Source organism: Magnolia sinica, chromosome 9 (assembly GCF_029962835.1).
Source record: "Magnolia sinica isolate HGM2019 chromosome 9, MsV1, whole genome shotgun sequence".
NCBI classification, from domain to species: Eukaryota; Viridiplantae; Streptophyta; class Magnoliopsida; order Magnoliales; family Magnoliaceae; genus Magnolia; species Magnolia sinica.
In genome coordinates this window covers 60,782,706-60,790,395 of record NC_080581.1, presented here as the reverse complement: position 1 = coordinate 60,790,395, position 7,690 = coordinate 60,782,706, and positions in this window count along the sequence as shown.

The window sequence follows — 7,690 nt, the reverse complement described above, 5'->3', positions numbered from 1 at the left end:
TGATTTTAAGGAATATTTTGAGGCTTCTATGATTTGTTGTGACTTAAATTACAATAAATGTTGTGATGGCTTTGAATATATTCTTTTCCTGTTTTGAGATTGTAAGATTGGTAAATCCTGTTGTTCACGGGCATGGTAGGGTGATGGAATCCTTTCCAATCACCATAATACTCCTTCATGTGTGGCTAGGTCAATGAAAAGTTCAGATTTGGTTTAATTGCATTATCTTCCAATTAGATAGGATAGGACTCCAGTTCCAATTGTGTCACTTGAATTAAGCAAGGTAGCATCCTGATAACTATAAGTGGATCGTTGGCACCCTAGTTCCCTTTTGATTATTGAAATCCATTTACAATTACTCTCTTTTATTCAAAATGTAGGTTCAAATCTTATTCTAGTCCTAGTTCTAGTTATTTTCAGAATACGTACAAGTTTAATCCCTGTGGATTCGACCTTGGTCTCACCGAGATTATTACTACATCGTGACCCTACACTTGGGGTTGTGAACAAGTTTTTGGTGTCGTTGCCGGGGATTATGGCTGCGTTTTTCTGAAATTAGTTGGTATTAGAATTAGGTTAAGATTAGAGTTTATTTTTCTATTATGCTTTTAAGCTAGGATTTTTCTGAAATTGTTTTTAAAAACTAATTCTGTTTTCTATTTTGTAGGATCTTAACATAGCAACCCTAATCAGGTAACTTCTCTCTAACTCTTTTTTATCTTTTTAGATCTCTTATTTACTGTAGGTTTTAGTTTTCTTTCCTTTTAGATTTCAATTGTTTAGTTACTCGAGGGCTGAGAGTGTTTCATGCCCAAGTGGGTTCATGACAACACTTTCTCCGTCTCTTGAGTGAAGGAGGATTAGTTGAAGGGTTGCCTATCTATCACCAGATTAAACATCATCTGAGATCCTCTGAGTTAGTAGAAGTGATGGCTGCACATCAACCTCAACAATTAGTTGAGGAAGCCAATGATGAGAATGAGGTGCATCATGCACCCCTGCCTCATACTCTACGAGATTATTTACAATCGGTGGGGGTGAGTACACATTCCTGCATGATATTCCTATTGAAGGAAGGAACTGTGGATGTTAAACCAAGGGTGATTCAACTCCTTTCAAAGTTTCATGGACTAGAATCTGAAAGTCCATTCTTGCATATGAAAGAGTTTGATGAGATAATATCTATATTACACTTCCTAAATGTGTTAGAGGACATAGTAAGACTGAAATTATTTTCTTTCTCTTTTAAAGAAAAGGCTAAGTCGTTCTTATATTCCTTAAGACCACGGTCAATTGGCACATGGGCTGAGGTGACAAGGGAGTTCCTTAGAAAGTTCTTTCCATATCACAAAATGAATACTTTAAGGAAAGCAATCATGAATTTTATGCAAAAAGAAGATAAGACCTTTAAATGTTAGGAGCGATTTAAAGATCTCATAAATTCATGTCCACAACATGACTATAAAACATGGAGGATAATAAGCTTTTTCTATGAGGAATTGACCTCATTCATGCGCCAATTTGTGGAGATGATGTGTAATGGGGAATTCATTAACAAGGAAGTCAATGATGCATGAGATTATTTTGATAAACTCACTGAAAACGCACAATCATGGGATACCTCCTCAAGAGCTACCACTTCAAAGCCTACTCAATCAAAGGAAATGGGAGGAATTTATTTCTTAAAAGAAGAAAATGATGTAAATGCAAGAATAGTCAAACTCACAAGAAAAGTTGAGGCCATGGAACTTAAAAAGGCAAAACTCGAAAAGGCCTTGGAAGTTGTTTGTGGTATTTGTGCTTGTAACATACATAAAACTGAAAATTTCCTAACAATTCCTGCTTTTCAAGAGATATTGAATGAGGAATCAAATGCCATAAACAACTACCAAAGACTTTTCAGTAGAACCATCTCAAATACATACAACTCAAGTTGGAAGAACCATCCAAATTTCAGTTTGAGGAATGGACAAATTGCTACTCCTCAAGGGATCTTTAACCAATTTCTAAATTAAAGGAGACCTCGAGAGGATTCAGTCTTAAAACATATTTAAAATCAATATATTTTTAATCAGGGCATGCTACAAGCCATTCAAGATCTTACAAAAGCCATACAAGAGCTTGAGATAAAAAATTCAATCGGGGAAAAAAGGATCCTTCTAACCTAGTCTCTCCCCAATCCAAAACAGTAATATAAAATAAGTAGTCTAAACTCTTCAAATCAGGTGGAGCATCTAAGTCTATCACCACTCTTAAGAGTGGGAGATTATTGACAAAACTATTCTGGTGATAGCAAAAAAGCCTAAGGACCTGGAAGAAAGTGAGAATGATAGACCTAGCAATGCCCCACATGAGGAAGAACCGGAAAGAGTGAGTAAGCCAATTGCTCCATTCCCCCAGTGGTCGATTGCACCAAAACCTCTAGTTAACTCACATGATATTCTAGAGGTGTTAAAATAAGTGAAGGTCAACATTCTTTTGTTGGATGTCGTTAAACAAATCCCTTCATATGCTAAATTTCTGAAAGATCTATGCACTACAAAAAGACTGTAAAACATTCAAAAGAAATTTTTTTTGATAGAAAAGGTGAGTGCTATCCCCAAGCAAGATGTGCCACAAAAATATAAAGATCTTGGTAGCTCAACTATCACTTGTATAATTGGGAATCACTAGATTGAGCATGCACTTCTTGACTTGGGAGCGAGCATTAATTTGATTCCCTTCTCAGTATATGAACAATTGGGTCTAGGTGAATTAAAACCCACTCAAACCACATTACAACTTGTCAATCACTCAGTTCGTGTACCAAGAGGGATGATTGAGGATGTGTTGGTCCAGGTTAACAAATTCTACTATCCAATAGACTTTATTGTCTTGGATACTCAACCCATTGTAGATATGAGAACTCAAATTCCCGTCATTCTTGGTCGTCCATTCCTTGCTACATCAAATGCAATCATTAATTGTAGGAATGGAATTATAAATTTATCTTTTGGAAATATGACATTAGAGCTCAATATCTTTTTTAACATGAGCAAATAGTCAGAGGATGTTGATGATATCCACGACATTAACTTAATAGTTCTTTTGTGGAAGATAGAGCACTTTTGACTCTATACTCTGACACTCTAGAGACGTGCTTGGCTCACTCCCTTAATTTGTATGATGACATGATTAGAGAGATGGATGTCATGTTTAATGTTGCGTCGGTACTTAAAGTCAACCGATGAAGGCCACAATTTGAGAAATTACCCAAACAGATGTAGTGCCTCTACCGTCTACTCTCAAAGCACCAAAGCTTAACCTAAAATCATTGCCCGTTAATCTTAAATATGTCTACTTAAGTCAAGATGAGACATACTCGGTGGTGATTTCTTCCCACCTTGAGAAAGAGCAAGAAAGTGTGCTTATTTCTACTCTCATTGAGCATAAAAGAGCCCTTGGATGGTCGATTGCGGACCTCAAAGGAATTGACCTTTTGATTTATACTCACTGCATTCATCTTGAGGATAATGTGAAAACTTCTCAACAACCACAACGTTGACTAAATCCAAACATGAAGGAAGTGATTAAGGCCGGGGTACTTATGTTGTTGGATGTGGGTATCATATACCCTATATCCAACAATCAATGTGTGAGTCCAACTCAGGTGGTTCTTAAGAAGTTCGGAATCACCATCATATCCAATGCCGACAATGAACTCGTGCCAACTAGAGTCACTATTGGTTGGAGAATATCCATTGACTACAAAAAGTTGAATACCATCACACAGAAGGGCCACTTTCCTTTGCCCTTCATTTATCAAATTTTAAAAAGGCTAGCTGGTCACTCTTACTACTGTTTCCTTGACAGGTATTTGGGCTACAATCAAATAGAGATAGCCCTTGAAGATCAAGAAAAGACAACATTCACATGTTCCTTTAACATCTTTACTTACCGAAGGATGCTATTCGGACAATGTAATGCCCTCGGCACCTTTCAACGATGCATGTTGAGTATATTTTCTGACATGGTGGGGCAATATTTAGAGGTCTTTATGGACGACTTCTTTGTTTTTGGTCCATCCTTCAGCGAGTGTTTGAAAAATCTTAAAAAGATGCTGAAGCGATATGAAGAAAAGAATTTGGTTCTGAATTAGGAGAAATGTCATTTATGGTTCCCAATGGAATTGTGCTTGGACACATAATTTTATCTAAGGGAATTCAGGTAGACAAGGTTTACCAAGGTCAAGGCTATGTTGACTACCGCTCCTATCATGCAGCTACCCGATTGAAGCATCCCTTTTGAAATTATGTGTGATGCATCCGACTATACTATTAGGGCGGTGTTAGGCTAGAGAAAATAAAAGAAGCCTTATGTGATTTACTATGCCAGTAGAACTCTAAAATCTGCCTAAGTGAACTATTCTACTACGTAGAAGGAACTCTTAGCCATAGTGTTCGCTTTGGACAAATGTAGGTCTTACTTGATCGAATCCAAAATCATCATTTATACTAATCATGTGACGTTGAAGTACCTTCTTCCTAAGAATGATGCTAAGCCTCGCTTGATAAGATGGATCCTTCTACTCCAAGAGTTCGACATAGAATATGAGACAAAAAGGGAGTAGAGAACGTAGTAGCTAATCATCTCTCTAGGCTTGATCTTCCTGATTCTCTTGAACTGATACCGATAAACAACATGTTCCTTGATGAAAAATTGTTTAAACTCTCCCAATTACCTTAGTTTGTTGACATTACAAATTATCTTACCACAGGTTTCACGGCAGCATATTGGACTACGCAAGATAAGAAAAAATTCTTCACTGAGGTACATAAGTTTTTTCTGGGATGATCTTAATCTGTTTAAATATTGCCCAGACCAAATTCTAAGAAGATGTGTGCCAGACAATGAACATCAGAGTGTCATCTCCTTTTATCACTCTCAGGCCTGTGGTGGTCACTTTTCTGCTAAAAAGACCATGGCTGAAATTCGACAGTGCGACTTTTATTGGCCCACTATGTTCAGAGATACTCATGAGTTTTGCAAAACTTGTGAGCATGGTCAGAAGTTGGGAGAATTGTCCCTTCGAAATATAATGCCACTGAACCCAATTCTTATCATTGAAGCATTCGATTAGTGGGGCATCGATTTCATGAGACCATTCCCTCAATCCTTTGAAAATAATTATATTTTGTTAGCAATAGACTATGTTATTAAGTGGGTCGAAGCGATCCCATGCCAGAGTAATGATCATAGAACGGTCATTAAATTCTTAAAAGAAAATATCATTTTTTGGTTTGGAACGCCTCGAGCCATCATTAGTGATAGAGGTTTACACTTTTGTAATAGGCCATTTGAGAACTTAAAGAAGAAATATGGCATTTGTGTTTATAACCCCAAGTGTATAGTCGCGATGTAGTAATAATCTTAGTAAGACCGAGGTCAAATCCACAAGGATTAATCACGTGAGTATTCTGAAAACAACTAGAAGTACAACTAGACAAATAAGTGAATCTAAATCTAAAATAAAATGAAGTAATTGTGAGATATTTAATTAGAAACTTAAGAAATTCAAAGGTGGGAACTAGGGTGCCAAGGATCCACCTGTAGTGATCAGGGAGCCCTCTTACTTGATTCAAGTAACGCAAATAGAATTAGAGTCTTATCATATCTAATTAAAAAATATATCAATAAAATCAAATCTGAACTTTCATTGACTTAATTCTCAATGAAGGAGAACTATGATAATTGGCAGGGATTCCATCACCAAACCATGCCCAGGAGACAATGGCAAACAACAGGATTTACCAATCCCATAATCTCAAAGTAGGGGAATTATGAAGATTAGGAAGGATTTTATCATCCTACCATGCCTAAGGGACAATTATGAACAATAGGACTTATTAATTTCACAATCTCAAATCAGGAAAAGAAGATACTCAAAGCTATTGCAGATTTATTGTAACTTGAGTCATAATAAATCATTAAAAACTGAAAGTATTCCTTAAATATCAAATTAGAATCCATGGAGTTCAACATAAACATGAATCAAAGCAATAGAAACATCCCATCATACTATAAGCTTCACCTCTTAACCTAAGCTAAGAGGTTTAGCCAACCATAGACATGATTGGATCAAAGTCTCTTAAGAAAAACTTGAAAACAACTAAGGAAGAAGAAGAAAAACTCTTGGCGACAGCTTCTCCACCCTTTTGCTACACTCCTTAAACCCTAAAAGATGCCTAGGAACATTCTAGGAAGTCCTATTTATAGTTGTGGAACTCCATGTAATGACCCAAAAAATTTCGTGCCAAGACCCGAGTACTACCTCTATTTTTCCTTAGAAGTTATGTGTGGGTTATTTAGCGTTAAACTCAATTGCTTGTGAAATTTGCACCAATTACTTTAAATTTGATCTGCAGGACTCAAAACCTGTAGAATCGTTAACGCTATGTTACTCTGAAATCTAGGATTCAACGCTAAATCCAGTTGCTCTCGAAAATTTTTAGAAACTTTGGATTAGACCTAGACCGCGCGTCGAAAGTCCGATAGCAATGATCTTAGACAGTTATGGTCACCTTGTTGGGCTTGACCATCACCTCAGAAATCAAGTCCAGATGATGTCCTGAGTCGATTTGCTTGGGTCCGGAGTGAAGAGGGTGAGAATGGTGAGAAATTAAATATGATTTTATGAAATCTGAGTCGTGTCGCTTGCGCGATGATTTTAATCAATATGACCACTGGATTCTGACCCAATTTCACCCTCAGATCAGGGAAGGTGGCCCAAGCATGTCATAGTGCTTGTGGAGCTGACTGAGTTTCGGTGACCGTTGAATTAAGAGTGGTCTGCCACGGCTGATCTGTAAATCCGATCGGTATGAAAACTCAGCTTGACCTAGATCCATGGTCAGTGAGCTTAAGTCCGACCGCACATGGAGAAAGGACCACCAGAAGTGTTCCGTTGGATCGGAATAGGCCTGATTTGGTTATAACCTAAGTATACCTTGGCCCTGGGGCTATTTTCATCTATTTTAGGCCTATATAAAGACCTTAAAACCCTCACTCTCTTTCCCATACGAATTTCCTAACCCTAGCTAAGAAAGAGAGAAGAAAAGAGAGAGAAAGTAAGAGAGAAGTTGGTGAATCATCTTAAGATTCTTTCTTGCTACTCTACATCCTTAAACCATCACTTTTGAATCGTTATTTCGGCGATTCTAAGTTTCTTCTGGGGTAAGTTAATCAAACCCTAGCCTGTGTTAGAGATTAGACTTGTCTAAGTGTTGATCTAACTCATTTCTATTCATGCTTTAGGTTATCTAGTCGCCGTTGACGAAGACATATCGTCTGAATCAGTTCGGTGCATTCTTTCTAGTTTAAGGTGCGGACTATATTCGTATAGCTTTTGGTTTTCAAGGCTTTTAATGTCAGATAATAATTTATTATTGTTGTGGGTGTAAATTCACATGTCAAATGCTATGTTTATATTGCGTTCCTGATATATATGCCTTGTGTTGAGATTTGTGTATTCCTTGTGTATGTAGAAAGTACCGTATACGTATAAAATATGAACATGTGCTTGCCATGATTAATTGTCGTGTACTTGTACTAGTTGTATGTGTGTCAACTCCTTGGCAAAAGGAATTGTCCAAATGTGTGTTCTCACTAACATACGTCATATATGTTGGAATATGTAGTCTAAGTGCTTGTA